The 21,071-nt window shown below is 30.6% G+C and overlaps 1 protein-coding gene and 2 long non-coding RNA genes across 6 annotated transcripts in view; 1 reads left to right on the top strand and 2 right to left on the bottom strand.

Moving 5' to 3' along the window:
• Imp (IGF-II mRNA-binding protein) overlaps positions 1-21,071 on the bottom strand; it is a 135,235-nt gene that overhangs the window by 25,904 nt on the left and 88,260 nt on the right. The gene's annotated exons all lie outside the window — the stretch shown is intronic.
• Positions 6,627-8,609, bottom strand: LOC146720320 (uncharacterized). The gene is made up of 2 exons (XR_014926124.1): positions 6,953-8,609; positions 6,627-6,890 (listed from the first exon to the last, which is right to left on the bottom strand). It is a non-coding gene; the product is annotated as an uncharacterized LOC146720320 (long non-coding RNA).
• Positions 10,864-11,372, top strand: LOC146720319 (uncharacterized). Its single transcript, XR_014926125.1, has 2 exons — positions 10,864-11,046; positions 11,109-11,372. It is a non-coding gene; the product is annotated as an uncharacterized LOC146720319 (long non-coding RNA).

Here is a 21,071-nt window from a genome sequence, read left to right as displayed (position 1 = left end):
AAATCTTTCTGAAATATTTATTTTTTTCTCAAAAGTCATAAATTTTTTAGTCAATTAAATTATTAACTTAATTATTACATTGATTTTTGTTCCTATCTTTTATTGTCAAAGACGCATTTCCACAATTATTTTTCGCGCGAGTCGACGAACAGAAATTGCGGGTCGAAGTTGAGAGAGATCGAGTAGGTTCGGGCTAAATGCACCAGATATCCACGTGTGAATGAACGACAGTTTATTTACGCGCGCGAGTCTTTCGCGATTACGAGTTGCGGGTTGCACGACGGCGACCTAAATCCCGGATACGCCGCGATATCTCGAACGAAGGAAGATAGCGACGTCAAATGCATCGGCGTCGCCAATCGACGATCGGCGCGCATTTTGCATAACTCTTTGCATAACATTGTCGGACGCGACTACGCAAGTCTACGCGGTTTCCGGTCGGGGCCGATTAAAAGGGCTCTCGCGCGAGAAAGTGCGTGGAATTTGTAGAATTGCTCGAATTGGCGGGAAAAGTACACAGACGCATTTTTTTCATCACTTTTTGTCGAGATGTCAAAAATGTGTTAATATATGCACATAATTAATTATATAATATATTAAATAAATTAAATAAAATTATATAATTTATTATATATAATAAATTTATATACAACATTTTATAATAAATAATGTACATTATATTATTTATATTATTAATACATTGTATATTATCTTTCATATTATTTATAATAATATATTATATGCTATTGTATTTTTAATTTTTATAACACATATAGACATGGGACTTTTATAAGAGTTTCTCTGATTAAGATTTACCATAATAAAAATAATAATATGTACATAATAAATTTCACTGTTACGTAGTAAAATTAATGGAACATATTTTATATCTTGTTGTGGTATAGATAGTAATATCTTATTGTGGTAATTTTTAATCAGGGAACTCTTATAAAATTCTTTCAATACCAGGGTAAATTCTAAGAGAAAATTAATTCCGTGTGATTTATGAGAAGAAACACAGATATGTAAGGGCATTTTTCGTCCGGCGTAAAAATGTATTATTTGTAAAATCCTACGTTCTTTCATGTGCATATGCACTTATATTTGTATATATTTATATGCATCTGATGCAATTTACCAAGCGAAGTCCAACGGATTTCCCTATTAATTATTCGAAACTTAATTAGCAAAACTTTAATGCTCGTCAAACTCTCGATAGATAAAAACTATCGAAATTTGATAGAGAAGATATCAAAGCCATTATACTTAAATTTCCCAACTTGACATTTTATCAGGACTCATATCTGACCGTTTAATTAATTTATTCATCAGAAGATAATTCATGCATTTCTTTTTTGTATAATAAATCAAGTCTATAGATATCAAAAATTTTTAAAGTTTAAAATTATTTCCTTTTTAATTTTCTACAATACATAATAAAAACGAAATTAAAACATATATAAAGTATCTTTCTTTTTTTGATAATATTATCAAAATATAATTATCTTACAAATTTCTCAAAAAAAAAAAGTGAAGTAATATTATTAAAAATATGATGCAATTTGTGTCTGATAAATCCGTATCAAAATAAAAGAAGGTGATAAGTGTTTTTTAAGCTAAACGAAGGAATAAAAGAATATTTCGAATTTAATAATCATACATTTAGACTCAACAAAAATATGAATAAAAATATACATTTTTCTCTATTCCATTCTAATCCACGAGAAAAAATTTGTCTACAAAATCAAAAATGTAGATAAGAAAAATAAGTTAAATAAAGAAGAATTTAGTAAATTATGTTTTCCTTATTTCGATCAAAATAAAAATAGAACAATGAATGTGAAATATTTATATGTTTTCGTGATCTTTCTTAAATATAATAAAATATAATTTAAAAAAAAATTTTCTGAAATATTTATAAAATTAAATATCTTGAAAATCATAAATTTTGAATCAGCCGTTTCAGTTAAATTCAAATTATTGCAACTTTGTTATTAATTATTTTTTGTTCGCTTCCTATCTCTCTCAAAGATCCATTTCTACAGCTATATTTCGTGACGCATTTCTTTTTAAATACGGCAAATATGATATGACGAGACCTCGCGATTTTCGTGTTTCTCAAAAAATGTTAAGATCTTCATTATCACAAAAACTTACGGTTTCGTTCACAAGGCAGGAAGAGACACTAACGAAAGATTCATCGTCGTCGTCATCTTATATGGTCGACTTTCCACCTCGTTTTCGTTAACGATGCGCACGTCGAAAAAAAAATGATACTCTATCCTTGCGAACTTTGATGTTTCTCTCTTTTCCCTCCACCCACTTCGTGAGTCAATTCACAAACAAAAAAAAGCTGCGCACCACATGTATGTTCCAAGAGAAGCTCGCGAAATTTTAATGCGAAACTAAAATCGGGATTGATGATCCGCATGAGCATGGAAAATCTCAACGCGAACGTAAAATGAAAATGTCAGACACGCGTAAAGATAAGTTCGCGTTATAAGAGCTGAATTTATATATGCGCTGTAAAAAAATATGTAATATATTACATAACAATATGTAAAATTACATCAATAATAAATGTAAAATTACAAATTTCCACGATAAATAAAAAAAATATTATACCTTTTCATTATTTATCGTGGAAATTTAAATTAATTATTCATGTAATTTTACATATTTTTTATGTAATATATTACATAAGAATATATAAAATTACATCAATAATAAATGTAAAATTTACACGATAAATAAAAAGATATAATACATATTTTTTATGTAATATATTACATAAAAATATGTAAAATTATATCAATAATAAATGTAAAATTTACACGATAAATAATAAAAATATTATACCTTTTCATTATTTATCGCGGAAATTTAAATTAATTATTCATGTAATTTTACATATTTTGAATGTAATATTACATTTTTTTACAGTGTGCCTCAACCTCTGTCAAATTAACTTCTGACAAACTTTGTACTTCGTTAATAGTCTTGAGACTTTCTACTATCACATTGAAAGGAATTAATTACGCATTGTGTACGTATGTGTTGAATTTATTCACGTTTAAAGAAATGCAAATGAAAATATATCGTGGAAAAATTAGAACAGAAACAGATAAGATACATATAAAGAACAATATAAATGAATATTTATACGGAGGAACAGATAAACTTTACTTGTAAAATATCTCATATATTATTTCGTCCAAGAATCATTGACACTAATAAATCTTGTACACTGAAAATATAATTTTTTGTACACGGAGAGAATTTTTTCTTAAAATTTACTTCGAAAATTATGATAATCGTGGAACAATATTGGAAGAATTTTACAGGAATTTTTCTGATTAATATTTATCACAATAAAAAATATTAATATGTACATAGTAAATTTTACTATGTAGTAAAATTAGTCGAACATATTTTACATCTTATTGTGATAAACATTAATATTTTTTATTGTGATAAATATTAATCAGAGAAACTCTTATATAAAATTCTTCCAACACCATATTTTCCCATTATCATGATTTTTAAGGTTTTAAATTTTAAGAAAAAAATTCTCTACGTAAAAATTAGAAGAAAATGTTTTAGAGATTGACAAATCGAATAAAAAAAGACAAACTCTTACAATTTTTTAATAATATATATAAGCTCCATTTTTATTTCAGATCTTATTTATCTAAAGTGCCTAATTATTATTAATAATAATTTGCATAATTATTATTTTACTAGAGAAGACTTGCATTTTTGCTTCGAAGATCTCAAGATAATGAATCGGCTGATTTTCTTGAGTAGAAGAGATGCATTTCGATTTTTATTTTTTAATCTTCGGACGAGAAAGAGCGGGTTAATGACGTTGGCAAACTGCGAGACTCGACGAGACGAGTGAGTCAGAGGAACTGTTCTTTCTCTTTACGTGTACATATGTCTCTCTCTCTCTCTCTCTCTCTCTCTCTCTCTCTCTCTCTCTCTTCTCGCAAAATTGAACGCAAGTCTCGATCGGAGTCACGCGAGAGAATTGGAGGAATTATATTGATTGTTTCATGTACTTCGAAGACCAAAACAAGCTCGTTACATCAATAATTAATGTAATTACTAGATACATATATAATTTTCACCCTATAGATAAAATGAAAGATGTATCGAAGGATTAAGTGCACGTCGACAGATGTCGTTTGATTAATTTATTACTCAATTAGAAATATACTGATATAAATTATACATATATTTATATATAATATATTATTTATAATATTTACATATAATTATATATATAAAATATATATAAAATAATTATAAGTATTATATATAATTATAATAATTTTATATGTACTATATAATTTAGCAATAATTATATATATATATATATATATATATATATATATATATATATAATTTATTTAATGAAGTAACATTAAAATAGTTATACAAATGTATATATAAAAGCACGATTATTTTAATATTATTTGATTAAGATAAATGGATGCAAAATCATGACCTTAAATTATTCAATTTATAGACAAGATAAAAGTAGAAAAAGCATTGGATGAAAAGATCAGTTGCACATTTCGCACGTCTCGTGTGAATTATAAAGCAAGGCAATTAAATTAATTTGCTCGTAATTCCACGTTCTGTAATGCAATTCTTTACAGACAAAGAGACTGAATAGCGCATCGAAAAGTAAATAACTTAGTTTTGCACTCTGATTACAATTAGTTGTACAATGTCTGTAATTCAAGACTCTGTGACACTATTTTCAATTTTGCAATATCTTCATGAATCAGTCACAATTAGCGGGAAATCCAAACGAGAGCTCGATAAGCCGCGATTTAATTAACGTAAATCATTATATAAATTTATATAATAATTTATTGTATAAATAAAATTATTCTATAAATTTAAAATTATTATATAAATTATTATACAAATATAAATTATTATATAAATTTATATATAATAATAATTATAATTCTTCCACATTCATATGTGACAAAAATTTCGTATCTATATCTGCGCGACTCATGTGATGACAAATCAGAAATTTTTTTTGATACTTGACAGTCGCGCGCAAAAAATTGCTCCACGTGCTGTCCCAGCAAGAGAGAGAGAAAGAAAGAACACGCTACTCCGAGTCTCTCTTCCGCGAATTGTTTTCGCGGAAAACTACAATAAAACGTCGCGCGTGCGCGTCTAATGATCGCGTGGTCAATCGAACGTGCGATCGCGTCGATCGCGAGAAAACGCCGCGGAAATTGCGTTGGCGCCACGTTGCGCGTCGATGTGGAAAAGCACGTCGTTCGGAGAGAAAGAAGGAGACAACAGATATATATATATACATAAAGAGAGAACAAATTTCCTAAATATTTCCGCAGCGCGCATATTATTTACATCACGTGTTCGCGCGATTATAGTTTCGCGCACTTCCGTCGAAAAAAAAACCTACCACCTCCGCTGAGTTGATTTATCCTCGATATCTGGTCAGCGGTTTCCTGTCCCTCGAGGAGACGGTGACGCGTCGCGAGAGGTAAACGAATCGTGCACGCGTCGCTCACGCTCGATCCGCGACGTCGTCGTGCAACGTTATCGCTGAAAAAAGCTACGGCGCACTGACTCGCGTCTCGCCGCGTACTACAAACCGTCCGGACGACCGGTCGACTGACGCGGCCCCTTTCGGTCGCCCGCGCACGAAAACGCCCGAGCAGCCGCCGACGCCGCTACGGCGGCGCGGCGGCGCGTTTAGAGACCTTAAAACGCGAAAAAAGATAAGAGGAACGTGTGGCGCACACGGGCGCCAACACCGATTTCTCGCAGAAATGTCAGTGGCGCGTGTACGCGTTTTTCATTCTTGATTTTCATGTCAAGATGGCAAACATGGGTTTTGCGTATTACTAATTTATTATGTAATAATTTATATAAATAAAAAATGTTTTATATAATAATAAATAAGAATTTATATTATATAATAATTTTTGTGTTTGTATATTTATTACACACAGGCTTTTTTAATTGTATAACAATATACACATATTATATACTATTATTAATATTTATATTATTATGTATATTATTTTTTATATTATTTATAATATGTATAATATATATATTAATATACATATTATATTATATTATAATATAATGTAATATATAATATATTACATTATATTATATTTTTATACATAGAGAATTTATCTCGAAAATTTATGTAATCATATGATAATCATATATGGTATTAAAAGAAATATAAAAGTTTCTCTGATTAATATCTCTATTCACAATAAAAAATATTAATGCACTGAAAAAGAATGATTAAACTAATAAATATTTATTTCAATACTGCTTAATAAATAATTTATTTGAAACAAATACATATTTATCTAATAATCTGTTTTGAAAAAGATTTTCTTATATTTCTTATATTCTATTTCAGTTACACCCTATATAATATGCATTATATATTAATATAAACATATGTTAATATATGATATCATATGTTACTTATGCAATATATATTATATAAACAATATATAATAATAAAATTAATTAATGAAAGGCTCGTATAAATTAAACAAAATTAAACAATCATATATAGTAGGCCAACTAAACGAGCAAATAAATAAGATGTAAAAAATTTTTTTTATTAATAGTTAAATCATTAAATTAACATTCCGTTACAGAATCGATATAAATTGTAAACGTTTCGACTGCACTACAGTCTTTATCAATACATAAAAATTAAATATTAAAATATAAAGTTAGATGTTAAAAATACAAAGTTAGTTAAATATTAAAATATAAAATTGAAACGATTCTTCGCTGTTGACCAATAGATATGCAAGGCGATTGGTCTGAGATGCCAAGTTATGCGATATTTGAGCATGCTACGGATATAATACGCGAATTAAATCAATGTCAGAAAAAATTAAAAAATCTTTCAACTTACATTATCGTTTTAACAAGTCCTTTTCCCCGATATTTCAAGTGTGTGTTGCGAAGTCTGAATACCAAATGTCAAAATAGAGAGCGTGATGTATTTATTTATTACCAATGTTTTTTCTAAATTATGATTCAGCAAATTTTTTAAGTATGTCAAAATAACTACTGTCTAACAATTCGGTGTCTGTATTTAAATTAATTCCATTTTTCTGTTCTTTAATGTGGATCATTTCAGATATTAGTCTTTTTTGGTAATTCTTTTCATGATCCATAATTTTAATATTGTCCCAGTCAAATGTATGTTGTTCGTTTAGAATGTGTTCCGTGATAACCGAATGTCTAGCAGAGTCTAATTTAATATTATTTTTATGTTCTTTAAGTCTCGTTCCTAACTGTCTTTTTGTCTGTCCGACATATGTGGCGTCACAATCGTTGCAATTCAATTTGTAAATAACGTTAGAATTCGTGGGGCAATTATTTTTGTCCTTTTGAACTCTTATGAAGTCATTTAATTTTTTAATGCAACGATATCCTACCACTACGTCAGGTCTTCTTATTGCTGAAGCAACTTTCTCAGATATTGATTCTATATATGGTATGACAAAATATTTAATGTTAGTATTAGTATTATTAGTATCTGTTATATTGTTATTATTAGGCTTGTTAAATTTCTTAGTTGAGAGATTTTTTAATCTGCGTTTTATTTCTGTGAAAATTAGATCAAGAGGATAACCGTTGGATAGCAAAATGTTAATAGCTTTCTCTATATTTTTTTTGTGAAATTGCGGATGTGATAGTAATAAAGCTCTATCTACCAAGTTATAAATTGTTCCTATTTTATGACAAGTCGGATGATTTGAAAAAAATGAAAGTAATCTACCTGAGAATGTCTTTTTGTGATACCAATCTAAATAAATTTTGTTATCTATTACTTTGATCATTATGTCTAAAAAGCTTATACAACGATTATCCTCCTTTTCCAATGTAAATTGTAGTCTATCGTTATAATTGTTGAATTCGTTCAAAACATATGTAATATTGTCAGCGGAAGTGCATAAAATAATGTCGTCTACATAACGGAAATAGAAAGTCATTTCGCAATTTAAATTACTAATTACTGATGTTTCCAAGTCCTGCATGACTATATCGGCAATGATCGGAGAAAGTGGGGAACCCATAGGAGTCCCATAAATTTGTTTGTAAGTTATGTTATTAAAAGTGAAAAATGTAGAAGTTAATATAAATTTTATCATACCTATGAATTCATTTTTGGGAATCTTTGTGTGTGACTCTATAAAATGCCATCTATTATTGATACCGTTTAATGCAAGATCTACGGAAACATTAGTAAATAATGAAACAACGTCCAATGAAGCTATTATGTCGGTATCTTGTATTGTTTTCCCTGATAGAATGTTGCATATATCAAAACTGTTATTTACAAAACTGTCCGCTCTAGGAAGGCTATCTTTTAAAATTTTATGAAAGAAAGAAGCAATATTATATAGAGAAGTATTTATTGAGGAAACTATTAATCTAAAAGGAATATTTTCCTTGTGGATCTTGGGGAGCCCATAAGCTTTAGGAAGAAGAGAGTCGCTTGAAAATAAATAATAATATTCTTTTTTGTTGATGAAGTCTTTTTTCAACCATTTTTTTAAACAAATATTGAGGTCTTTTTCTATTTTTGTTGATGGATTGTTTTTAACTATGGTATACGTAGAATCGTCTTCTAGGAGACTCTCAACTTTTTTTATATAAAATTCTTTTTCTAGTGCGACTGTAATGCTGCCTTTATCTGCTCTGGTAAATAAAATATTAGGATTTTGATTGCAGAATTTAATTGTGTCTTTATGCATGTGAAATAATTTTTCTTGTATGTCCGTTTTTTTGTCGTTATTGTTTAAAAATAATGAAAATTGTGGAATGGCAGCATTACGAATCGAAGTAAGATTTCTGATCCCGTTAGAATTGCTTTCTATATCTTTGATGAATTCGTGTATAGCTACTTTTTTATTTAATTTAACTGGGAGACTAAATTCACCTCCCAATTGTAATAGATTGGTTACATTGGGGGGAATTTTTTTATCAGTCAAATTAATAAACCATTTCTGGTTAGTTTGTTGTAAAGGGTTATGTGTAGCATAACGAAAACTGTTGGCAGAAACAGTGTTATCAACAATATTTGTCGAAGATGTTGTTTTTAATTCGATAGGATCAATATTTTTAATGTACTCTGTTTCATGCGATTTACGTAGCCATAGGAATTTTTTCTTATGTATGAGATATAATTTTTGGTTGAACAAAGAAAAGGAGTTGCAATGGTGATTTAAAATCTCCTGCCAGATATAAGATGGTAAAAGATTTTGGAGAATTTGGAATTGTCTTGACCGTTTTTTATTAACAAAAATCCATCAACAAAAATAGAAAAAGACCTCAATATTTGTTTAAAAAAATGGTTGAAAAAAGACTTCATCAACAAAAAAGAATATTATTATTTATTTTCAAGCGACTCTCTTCTTCCTAAAGCTTATGGGCTCCCCAAGATCCACAAGGAAAATATTCCTTTTAGATTAATAGTTTCCTCAATAAATACTTCTCTATATAATATTGCTTCTTTCTTTCATAAAATTTTAAAAGATAGCCTTCCTAGAGCGGACAGTTTTGTAAATAACAGTTTTGATATATGCAACATTCTATCAGGGAAAACAATACAAGATACCGACATAATAGCTTCATTGGACGTTGTTTCATTATTTACTAATGTTTCCGTAGATCTTGCATTAAACGGTATCAATAATAGATGGCATTTTATAGAGTCACACACAAAGATTCCCAAAAATGAATTCATAGGTATGATAAAATTTATATTAACTTCTACATTTTTCACTTTTAATAACATAACTTACAAACAAATTTATGGGACTCCTATGGGTTCCCCACTTTCTCCGATCATTGCCGATATAGTCATGCAGGACTTGGAAACATCAGTAATTAGTAATTTAAATTGCGAAATGACTTTCTATTTCCGTTATGTAGACGACATTATTTTATGCACTTCCGCTGACAATATTACATATGTTTTGAACGAATTCAACAATTATAACGATAGACTACAATTTACATTGGAAAAGGAGGATAATCGTTGTATAAGCTTTTTAGACATAATGATCAAAGTAATAGATAACAAAATTTATTTAGATTGGTATCACAAAAAGACATTCTCAGGTAGATTACTTTCATTTTTTTCAAATCATCCGACTTGTCATAAAATAGGAACAATTTATAACTTGGTAGATAGAGCTTTATTACTATCACATCCGCAATTTCACAAAAAAAATATAGAGAAAGCTATTAACATTTTGCTATCCAACGGTTATCCTCTTGATCTAATTTTCACAGAAATAAAACGCAGATTAAAAAATCTCTCAACTAAGAAATTTAACAAGCCTAATAATAACAATATAACAGATACTAATAATACTAATACTAACATTAAATATTTTGTCATACCATATATAGAATCAATATCTGAGAAAGTTGCTTCAGCAATAAGAAGACCTGACGTAGTGGTAGGATATCGTTGCATTAAAAAATTAAATGACTTCATAAGAGTTCAAAAGGACAAAAATAATTGCCCCACGAATTCTAACGTTATTTACAAATTGAATTGCAACGATTGTGACGCCACATATGTCGGACAGACAAAAAGACAGTTAGGAACGAGACTTAAAGAACATAAAAATAATATTAAATTAGACTCTGCTAGACATTCGGTTATCACGGAACACATTCTAAACGAACAACATACATTTGACTGGGACAATATTAAAATTATGGATCATGAAAAGAATTACCAAAAAAGACTAATATCTGAAATGATCCACATTAAAGAACAGAAAAATGGAATTAATTTAAATACAGACACCGAATTGTTAGACAGTAGTTATTTTGACATACTTAAAAAATTTGCTGAATCATAATTTAGAAAAAACATTGGTAATAAATAAATACATCACGCTCTCTATTTTGACATTTGGTATTCAGACTTCGCAACACACACTTGAAATATCGGGGAAAAGGACTTGTTAAAACGATAATGTAAGTTGAAAGATTTTTTAATTTTTTCTGACATTGATTTAATTCGCGTATTATATCCGTAGCATGCTCAAATATCGCATAACTTGGCATCTCAGACCAATCGCCTTGCATATCTATTGGTCAACAGCGAAGAATCGTTTCAATTTTATATTTTAATATTTAACTAACTTTGTATTTTTAACATCTAACTTTATATTTTAATATTTAATTTTTATGTATTGATAAAGACTGTAGTGCAGTCGAAACGTTTACAATTTATATCGATTCTGTAACGGAATGTTAATTTAATGATTTAACTATTAATAAAAAAAATTTTTTACATCTTATTTATTTGCTCGTTTAGTTGGCCTACTATATATGATTGTTTAATTTTGTATAATAATAAAATCATAAAATAATTAATTATATGTATATATTTAATTATAACTTAATTATATTATATAATATTATATATTTGAAGAATATTATAATAGAAATGTATTAATTGCATTTAATATAATATGAATGCCTGTCACAAAACTTTGATTTGTGACATTATGCGGATAGTCACGACAGAAATGCGTATTTTTAGTGAAATTTATTTAGGTAAATCGCTCACGCCGGAGCTGATCGATATTCGACGCTCTCTGTGTCTCGTGTTTTATTCTTCGTCGAGTAAAAGCTAATTGGAGTTGCGATTAATCTCAATTAGCATTCCACGTTTACAGTATCGCGCTTTTAAACAGAACCAGAATTTTTCTTCTTTTTTCCTGACTATACCAACAATTATAAGATCTTCGAATATATTTTATACCGGAAAGAGAAATCAGATTCAATTAAAAGTATTAAAAGTCGTGACATTTGCAAACACAGAACGAGTTAATATACTTCGTTTCCGATCATTTCGGTGACCGAAAGTCAGACTCGACGGCGCTATTTGTTTTCGGTTGAAGATGAAAAAGTTGTCATTATGTGCTCACACATTTTACTACCGTAAAAGCACTCGAACACTCTCGACATTCCTGAATGACGGAATTTCGAGAAAGCCCGTGAGAGTTTAAATTGCCGCCGAAAAGATGCCGCCGTGTTTGTTCTAAATATTCTTTCCTTTTTTTCCAAAAGAAAAATGTCTCCGCAAATATTTGTTTTCATTTGCAAACAGGATTTACGGCGATTGTTTATTGTCAGTTCGTAACTTTTGACGAAACATCTCGTAACTTTTCACATATATTTACACGCGACAGAATGTCTACGAAATCGCGATTTAATTAATTACATTTCTTGCAAATAAAAAAATAATTTAAATTTTATTGAAAATATTTTTCTCAACATTATTATTTCTATTAGGGCTCGTGATAGTAATAAATTAATCGATTGTAATAAAAAAATCGATTAATATTAATTTAAATATTAATCGATTTTAATCAATAGCTTCGATTTTAATCGATTAATCGAATTAATCGATATAATTGCGAGTCCTAATTTCTATTGTTACCTGCTTTGATTTTCGAAAAATTGACCGACCAAAAATGCGTGACGAAAAGGAAAATTCGCGTTACGGAAGGGGATGCGCTTCCGCCACGTGTATAATTACAAGCATGCGCGTGACTAATTGATATCGCGGTTCGAGAATCGATGCGTCGCCGATAAGATTCGCGAGCCGCGATGCCCTTTTTTCCCTCTCGCGAACATTAAAAAAATCGGCAGCGTGCGAGAGAAAGCAATGCGCCTCGCGCTCGCGCGACGTCGAAAACAGCTGTTCGGAGGGAGCAGCTGCCACGTGACAGCGGCACGAACCACCTATGATCGCGAAAAGTCTCTCTGCGAGCAAGCTATTTTACGATCGATACACTTATACACGGCCCGGACCGTGTCGGTTTTTTTTATCCGACATGCACCTCGAATGCTTTTATACCATATATATAGGCGTTCTTATACACCTTGAAATCAAACAGGGAATTAAGATCGTAAACGCGAGCGCACATTTTACTTCTCAATTAAGCCCCTCGAAGGTTCGGTCGACATTTTCGAATAAATAAACTGAACGGCTTTAAAAAATATTTTTATAATCTAATATATATGTTATATAATTATTGTATTAATATCAATAAAATTGTATAAATGTATATTTATAGTCTAATAAAATATTTTCTTAAAGAAAAAAAAATATTCTCATGAGTCGTTCTACGAAATTCCGCAGCTTATATACGATCGATTAATATGAATCATAAAATAATATATCAACTTGAGATGATTATACTAGGGTTAATCTATCGAAATTACCTTTGATAAATTATATAGGTCCTTCCTATAAAAAAAATTATATAGATCCTTAATTATATAGATCATTCCTATAAAAAAATTGGGACCAAATCACCTGTTACGAAATTGATCGTCTCGAATATATATCATATATGTGTACACACATGTATATACACATATATATATTTTTTAATTATATTTTATAATTATTTTTCTTATAATATATTTTATAATTTTTTTTTCGCAAGATATATTTTTTTCGCAGCATATATTTTTTGCAAGAAGCTTTTGTATACACTGTAAAAAAATCTTAAAATTACATTAAAAATATGTAAAATTACATGATAAATAATGAAAAAATAATACATTATACATTTTTTTTCACAGTGTAAGAAAATGATAAATTTGTTAATAAATTTAATTTTGACAAGTCTTGAAAAAAAAAAAAAAAATATAAATATCTATATATATATACATGTAATATTTGCGGGAAGAAGCGATCATTCGATTTTCTTTCCGACGAGCAAATCCGGATCTTAAATATTTATGAGACCCTCGCAAGCTGGACACTGGCTTGATTAGCGGCTCGCGAAATCGCGATGCTAATTTCGTAGTGGATTAATGCTCGTGTGAGGTAGCAAGAATACGCGCGAGATAACGCGTCGCATATGTATATAAAAACACGCGCGATTCGTTACGTAGCACATCCGGGTGCCAGCAGGTGGAACTGTGAAATCGCCCGACCCATGATATTCCTAATTTTTTTCGACGATCTCGCCTTTATCGCGGGACAGGATGCACGCGCAATTTCCATCAAGAAACGCATTCCTTTCGTCCCGATAGTCGCTCTGCATTAATTATTATTCATCGTTACCGTATTAAAATTATCGCTCCGTTGAGTTAGATATTCATAAGTATAATTTTTATCGAAGATATTAAGCGTAATTGGTGTAATAATATATATAAAATATGTATTATATCGCTCGCAGCATCAATATTTTGGCACCATACTTTTTATTTATATGTATATGTAATTAAATTTTTTTTGCACGGCTTGTCAGATTTAAATTTATGAATTTATAATTTTCTTATACCAAATAAGCTTCTTGTAAAAAAATATATTATAAACATATATATTTATTCATCGTTACCGTATTAAAATTATCGGTCGCGGTCGAGATAATCGTAAATAAATTTAATCTTAGTTATTCATAAATATAATTTTTATCGAAGATATTAAGCGTAATTGGTGTCATAATATATATAAAATATGTATTATATGTATTATACTATCGCTAAATCAATATTTTGGCACTATATTTTTGCATTTTTTATATAATATGTATATAATTAAATTTTCTTGCACGGCTTGTAAGATTTAAATTTATGATTTAATTCATTTATGAATTTATAATTTTCTTATACCAGAGCTTCTTGCAAAACAATTTATAAAGAAAATATCTTACGAAAAAGTATATTGTGAAATATAAAAATATATTATATATTTAAAAATTGCTAGTTTTTATAACTATTTTAAATTCTATTTAGATGAGCTTTTACACAATAAATTAAATTTGTCATAATTTTGGGCTTTCGATGTGATAATAGCCCTAAATCATCAAGCTTATAATCCCGCTACTGTTTTTCTGCCTTCAATCCGGAAAGAAGTCGACGTCGAATTTGTCACAGAATTGTGCACCGCTGAAATTCCATCGCAAACCTTACGCAACGACCGGGTTTAGCATCCCTCTCTCTTTCGTCTCCGGAGGGTCTCGGCGACAATAGGAAGTCAAAGTCGGGGTGGATGAAAGGGAAATTGAAGAAAGGAGAGAGAGAGAGAGAGAGAGAGAGAGACAGAGAGACTGCATAACGTGGAAAGGCAGCGTCGGTCCTGAGCCCAATTAGCAATTTAAGGCAATAAGCGAGCGCACTCCCTCGCTTCCCATCGGCGTTATTTCCAGAAGGGAAGAGGAGCCGTTCTCTCTCCTTCGCATAAACATCGCGAATTGCATACATTGCGAGAGACGGCATCCTTCCGCCCCTTTCTTTATCTTTTTTCCTTTGTCCCCTCATCCGACATTCTCGTCACTCCTTCCTGAATATTTCGCGTTTGTCCTCTTAAGGGAATGCTGACCATAACTGTTTTACCGACTTTGAGTTCGAAGATTTTTTTTTATTGAACTATATCGATTGAAAAATCCTTCTCCACAATTAAAGTACGGATAATAATGAACGGGGAGCGCTGTAATTTCGTATAAAAAAAACAATAAAAGTTGAAAAATTACTATATAAATTTATGACTTTTGAGAAAAAAATTAATATTTCAGAAAGATTTTTTTAAATTAAATATTTAAGGGGATGCTGACCATGTCTGTTTTACCGACTTTGAGTTCAAGGGCTTTTCTTTTATTCTACATAGATTGAAAAATCCTTCTCCACAATTAAAGTACTGATAATAATGAACGAGGACCGCTGTAATTTCCTATAAAAAAACAATAAAAGTTAAAAAATTACAGTTTCTTATCGGTCTCTTGCATCAGCTCGTAACAATACTTATTTAATACAAAAGTTCTGCAGTTTATTTGTGCACAAAATATGGCGCTTCCAATAGAGATGACATGAAAGAATAATACAGAAGTAATAAAAATGAGATTAAAAGCCTGTATCAAAAGATTCGTTGAATTTTTTAATCTGTATATTTAATAAAAAGTAAACCTAACCTAATTTAAAGCCGATAAAACAGAACAATGGCAGCATCCTCTTAAATTCGATCGTGTCGAAAACTCGCGATCATCTGTCAGAGGAAATAAAAAAAAAAAAATAATAATAATTGATAATTATATACAGTTTCACGTTTGTTAATATTTAAAAAACTTTAATTTTAATATTAATTACCATAAACCTTGAATGGCTTTTCGATAAAAATTTGCAAATATTTAAATAACAAAAAAATAAATCTTGAATATGGAATAGGATGAAAAAAATATATTGTAATTCATTACAGATACTATGATAACAGAATTATTATCTTTGTAAATCTAAAAATTAATAAAAAATAAGTTACACGAAAAGAATAAATATAGTTTCAAACTTATAAAACAAAAACCTACGAATTAAAAGAGCCTATGTAGAATTTAATATTGGTACAAATTAATCTTAAAGAATTCTTACAAAATGAAAAAATCGAATACGTTTTGTCTTCATTCAAAATTCATTAAAAACATGTCATAAACACATTTATATGAATATTTAATTGACTTCCAAATTATTTATTTCATTTTACGTATTTTTATATTTATTATCCCGTTGCACTTTTGTAGCATCGCGTTTTAAAATGAAATTTTTTTATCTACACTTTTAATATTTATTTTAGCCAGGAGACATCTTCTATTACGATCCAGAATTGTTCGAACTCAATTTCGAGACGTGATGCGGAGATGGAGGATGACAATTAGCGGAAGGCTTTCGTATCTTTAAGCGCTTTGCATATTCTGCGGATGCAGACAAACGCAAAGTGCATGCATACTTAACCCTTCTCGCGACGAGGGAGAAACATTGATATATACGACGGACTATAAATAAGGGAGAAGGGTGAGAGAGAGAAAGAGAGGAAGCTGTGTCGCCAAGGGCTTTTTCTCTTCTTCGAAATTTGCGAATTATGCATCACATCGAAGGGTGCACAAAACCCGAATTGACATAAATGAGGGAGAGAGACGACCAACATTGATAGAAGGCAGGAATTTTGCTAAAACAAAGCGATCCGATATCTTAGGACTCTCGTTTTTTTGTATTTTTAGAACATTAAAAAAAAAGGAAAATAATAAACATAATTTTTCTTATTTTCTTCTGCAAAATAGGTGTCATTCAAAAATATATATAAATTGAGATCAATAAAATAATTATATCATATATTAAATCTATTATAATATATTAAATATACATATATATATATAAGATATTTAATGTTGCATATAATATATTTAATATATTTATTATATAAAATCCTTCATATCTCACGTGACGAAGGGCACATAATTTTATAATGATGTCCATATATGAGGACCGTCTTTTTCGTCACTAAAAAATGGAACAACGAACGAGTTAACCGCGTTTCGTGATTTTTTTCGATGACAAATCTTTCGCGACCACGCCTTATCGGACATTGACACTTCGCCAAGCTCCTGGGAGGTCTTTCCAGTATCAATGTTTTCGTTCTCCAGGCACGTGTTACGGAAATGTCCCGGGTGGTCGTTCGCCATGCATTGATTTCACTATGCGAAACATCTCGACGTGCTTATAGTGTCGCGTATCGCATAATATTCATGCTAGATTATGCGCGATGCGTGACTCGTCATTCGTGAATAATATAAAGAAATTGTATTTAAATATATAAAGAATTAGTAGAAAATTCGAAAAATTTTTCGTTCATAAATTATAATGTGTTGATAAGAAAGAATATTTCAAAGTTATGAGCTTCAAAGTTATTCAAGTTTTAATCTTAATTTTAAAAATTTATTTTCCGCTATTTTTTGCTAGTAAAATAATAAAAAAATAAAGAAATTTAACTTTTTATATTCGCGATTTAATATAATTAATTTTTAGAATCTGTAATAATATATATTGTATATATAAAAAATATTTATTCGTCCCCTGACACGAGCGTGACGAAGATCGTAACACGTGCTGGCTCGAAAAAAATTCCGCAACCCCACGGATTAGCGTGACACTCGATTCCCACGCGAAGGAAACAAGTACTCTCGAGCCTTCCCTTCGGAGAATTTACGAAGGAACCCCGGAAGCAATCTCGCGAAGGTGGCACAAAGAAGAAAAAAAAGAAGAAGAATTCTTAAGAAGAGGGGAACGAGGACCTTGAATAGTTGCAGCGGCAATATAGTCTGGTAAAATTAGACTTGAAAAGGGCAAAACTTCACAAAAATGAGGTGAAAGCTGAATTTTTGTGGAGACCTTTATTTCGATGTTCTAATGAAATTCTGAAAAGTACCCTTAATTTCATCCAGGGCGTTTTTTATGGACTTTGTCATTATCTCGAAAACTACGAATTTTTCGAGAAAAATAGTTATTATCAAAATTGTAGCTCATAAAATTCTCTACAAAAAAGTCATTATACTTTTTTTCGTACAACTAATGGTTTTTGAGTAAAACGGTAGAGTTGCAATGTCTGTAGTTCGTAAAAAAGTACTGAGCGCGTTCTTTTTCGCTCTATATTTTCGAAATGGTTAATTCCACGGAAAAAAGTACAATGAACTTTTTTGTAAGGAATTTTATGAGCTACAATTTTGATAATAACTATTTTTCTCGAAAAATTGATAGTTTTCGAGATAACGGCAAAAAACTAAAACTTACTCCCTTTTACCTCCCATAAAAACCGTCCTGTATAAAATTAAGGGTACTTTTCAGGATTTCATTAGAGCATCGAAATAAAGGTCTCCAAAAGTTCAGCTTGTTCCTAATTTTTACCAAGTCAAAGTCTAATTTTACTGGACTAGTATCGGAGCAGCAATATAACAACGCGGCACCGAGAGGGTAGCAAAGTAAAACGGGGGAGGAGGACAAGGGTGGAGGGATGAATAAGAGGGGATGCCGGTTGAAACTGGTGGTGGAGGAGATGGGAGGTAGAGGTAGGTAACCTTGACCCGGGGATGAACGACCCTCCATCCCTGAGCGCGCGTGGCGAACCCTCTCTCTCTCTCTCTCTCTCTCTCCTTCTTCCAGCCGCCCTGGCGACGACTCCGTCGGGATCCGCTCCTCCGGTTCCTCCCTGCTCGACCCTCCCTCGCCCTTTGACCATCGTCATCCGACCTCCCCTTCTACGCCCTCTTCTTCCTCCACCCTTCCTCCATTCTCCCTTTCCGCTCTTGAGGCACTCTCGCTCTCCGCAAACTTATCGCGAGGAGGGCAACCCCGGGGTTGCCTTCCTTTCTCTCCCTCGTCTCTTCTCGAAGTGGGATGAGGAGGCGGCCCCGGGATGATAGTGAGAGCGAAATTTCAAGGTCAACGTATGAGCCTGGGGATCGAGCGCGCTGGATTCGTTATCCCGGCCGGGTCACGTTCTGATTTTTTTTTCCCTACTCCCGTAGCCGCCCTTTCTATCGATTTCTACTTTGCGAAAATTCGCACTAATTTATATTTATGTATTTATTTGGTTTTTTTATTTTCAAGCCACACTGAACAAAATTTTGTTAATTCTTATAAGTATTTATTTCAGTACTGTCAAATAAGTCATTTATTTGAAACTAATAATACTGATTTGATATGAATAGTATATTGTGTATCAAGTGCGGAAAGTTGACAATTGGTCACGAGTGCGGGGGATGGACGCACGAGCCGAAGGCGTGATACACATACTATTTTGTATTACAAGTGCAGGCAAAGTGGCTTTGTGCGCGTTTTCTGTGCGCGAGGTAGCCGATCGCACGCCGCCATTTTGCGGCGGCACGGTGCGGGAATAGCCGTGTTCAAAGTCATTGTCCACGGCTGAAGCCGTGGGCAATGGCTTTGAATGCGGCTTATTCACTCACCGCGTCGCCGCTAGATGGCGGCGTGGGAAATCGGCCGCTTTCCGCACAGAAAACACGCACACAAAGTGTCACTTTGCCTGCACGTGTAATACAAAAATATTTATTGGATATAAGAAAATCCTTTTCGAAACAAATAAATATTTATTTGTTTCAAATAAATGATTCATTTGACATTTCAGTGCAACTGAATTATTTTGCAATTAATGGTCTGAGAGATAAATGGTTCAATTGTTAAACCTCGCAAATAAAAGTTATTTGTCAAATAAATATAAAATTGTTATTTACCATTCTTTTGATTTTTTAAACATCTCCCACTATGATTTTGAATTATTTACAAATAAATGCAAAGTTTTACAAATATATGGGATTTTATAATTTAATTTTCTAGTGGCAGCTTTTGCGTAGCCGCGCTTTCTATCGATTTCTACTTTGTGAAGAATTTGCACTGGTTTATATTTATATATTTCGTTTTTTTTTTATTTTCAAGCCAGTAGAACTATTTTGCAATTAATGGCCTGAGAGATAAAATGCTTCAATTATTAAATCTCGCTAATAAAAGTTAAATAAATATAAAACTGTAGAGAAATTTTGTTTTCCATTTTTTAAAGTCCTCCACTATGTTTTTGAACTATTTACAAATAAATGCAAAGTTTTACAAATATATAAGATTTTGTAATTTAATTTTCTAGTGGCAGTTTTTGTGTAACTCTATAAAAGTTAATATGTTTAAATCTCTGTTTAAGCTTCTTCTTTATAAATATGTTTATGAAAATAATATTGCATAAAAATTGCATAAAGCTAAGTATTTTAATATGAATTGAAATAAAACGTATTTGATTAAAAAGTATTTTAATATGAAGTGAAATAAAATCTTGGAATTCCCAGATAAAAGAAATACAGATAAATATGAAATAAAATAAACTATTTAAAATATGTGTGCATTGTTCAGTATTTTTTTGTAGAAATACTTTAAATTGATAATTTAATTTATTGTCTGAAAATACCTACTGCAGTAACGTAACAAGAGTTACACATATAAATTGGATAATCTTTATTATAGAAATCCAGAAAAAAATCTTGCAGTTTTATTTATAATAAAATTCAATAGTATTAATAAAATTAAAAAAAAACTGCAATAATTTTACAAAAAACAAAGTTGTTCATATTTCTAAATATAATTCCTTTCATAGAGTTCTAGATACAAAAATATCTTTTATAGATACTAAATGTAAGAAATGTCATAAA

This window comes from Nylanderia fulva, unplaced genomic scaffold (assembly GCF_048542155.1).
Source record: "Nylanderia fulva isolate GAGA-0341 unplaced genomic scaffold, ASM4854215v1 Scaffold71, whole genome shotgun sequence".
Lineage (NCBI taxonomy): Eukaryota > Metazoa > Arthropoda > Insecta > Hymenoptera > Formicidae > Nylanderia > Nylanderia fulva.
Note: the sequence above shows the minus strand (reverse complement) of the source record. Positions and strands in the feature narration are given on the sequence as shown.